The sequence below is a fragment of the Penaeus monodon genome, chromosome 2 (genome assembly GCF_015228065.2).
Source record: "Penaeus monodon isolate SGIC_2016 chromosome 2, NSTDA_Pmon_1, whole genome shotgun sequence".
NCBI classification, from domain to species: Eukaryota; Metazoa; Arthropoda; class Malacostraca; order Decapoda; family Penaeidae; genus Penaeus; species Penaeus monodon.
In genome coordinates, this window is record NC_051387.1 from 52,044,470 (window position 1) to 52,045,935 (window position 1,466).

General features: G+C 42.4%; 1 protein-coding gene across 1 annotated transcript in view; it reads left to right on the forward strand.

Annotated features, from left to right (window-relative positions):
• The first annotated feature begins 822 nt into the window (after positions 1–822).
• Positions 823–1,466, forward strand: part of LOC119579213 — a 4,347-nt gene continuing 3,703 nt past the window's right edge. Inside the window, exon 1 of the mRNA XM_037926914.1 lies at positions 823–1,466. This exon is cut by the window's right edge and continues 1,045 nt beyond it. The gene's annotated coding sequence lies outside the window, so the exon portion shown is untranslated.

Sequence of the window (1,466 nt, forward strand, 5' to 3'; positions counted from 1 at the left end):
CCTGAGGCATAGAGAACATCAAGGCAAAGTCACCTGCAGGAAAACAGGTGCCTTTGATTTAATTGTAGCATGAAAATGCTGCAAATTAAGGGACTAATTATGCGTGGATTAAGGGCGTAATAAAAATGCAATAATTGAGATAGATGCAGAAAAATAAAGGAAGAGAGGCAGAGAGGAAGAGAAAGAGCGCCCTAGACTAGAAAGATGGAGGAGGAGAAGCAGGTAGTGAGAGATGAATAAGGAGAGAAAGAAAAGTGAGAGAGAGGCAGAAAGTAAGAATTTTTTTTATTTTTTTATTATCATTTTTTTTAAAGTTTAAGTTTTGTTTTGATTCCATTTGTTACAATGGATATTCTTGGTGTGACATACTGTCTGTTTGATTTTGTTCACGTGTGTCAGTTGGTGCTGACTCGGCTGAACCGAGTCCTTACCCGCCGTTGTGCTCTGTAACCTCCAGGCGACAGTTGCAACTTCTCGCGCCTGGGCGGGGCGCGAACCGCCGACCCCTCGGGTAAGAGGCCGACACGTTACCACTGTACTAGCCCGGAGAAAGAACATAGTCGTTACAGAAAAAAACGATAGAGAAAGACGCAGCAGAAAGAGAGAGAGAGAGAGAGAGAGAGAGAGAGAGAGAGAGAGAGAGAGAGAGAGAGAGAGAGAGAGAGAGATAGATAGAGACAGATAGATAGAGATAGAGAGAGAGAGAGAGAGAGAGAGAGAGAGAGAGAGAGAGAGAGAGAGAGAGAGAGAGAGAGAGAGAGAGAGATAGGTAGACAGATAGATAGATAGATAGATAGATAGATAGAGAGAGAGAGAACTCGACTCAATTCTGTGTACAATGTATTGATAATGCATTGGAGCGAAATCGAGGCCTAATTGCACGGTAGGAGCTGAGTGTGATGTGCACATAACACCGAGAGAAAATATTCTGATGATGAATTAGAGATTGGAAAGATAAGAAGAAAGAAGAATAAGTTGATACATACGTAAACAGAGTCTCCTTTCCCTTCTTTCCTTGGTTCAGAATAGTCACAAGGCGCCGTTAGGAAAGGCAATGCTTGTCATGCCTCTTTCTCTCCGCAACGAGTCATTGCTCATATTTTTTTTACACTTTTTTCATTTTTTTCTTTTTTTTTTCTTTCATTTTTATAAATCTTCAAACGTAACAATGCTTCATCGTCAAAGAGATTTCGAAAGGGTTTTGGAGACGAGGTCGACTTAGACAGAACCGGCTTTCCTTTTGATGATCCCTGACGAAGAGTGGGAAGAGGCGTGGGGAAGAGAATGCAGAGGAGGAAGAAAGAGAGGGATTACGAATGGAAAGGGAATGGATAAATGGGAGAAAGGATGAAATGGAGAAAAGGGAAAGAGAGGGGAGGATGCGGAGAAAAAGAGGGCAAAGGAGAAAAGGGTAACCAAAGAAGAAAAGGAGGTGAGGAGGGGGTGAGGATAAAGAGAAGAGAGAA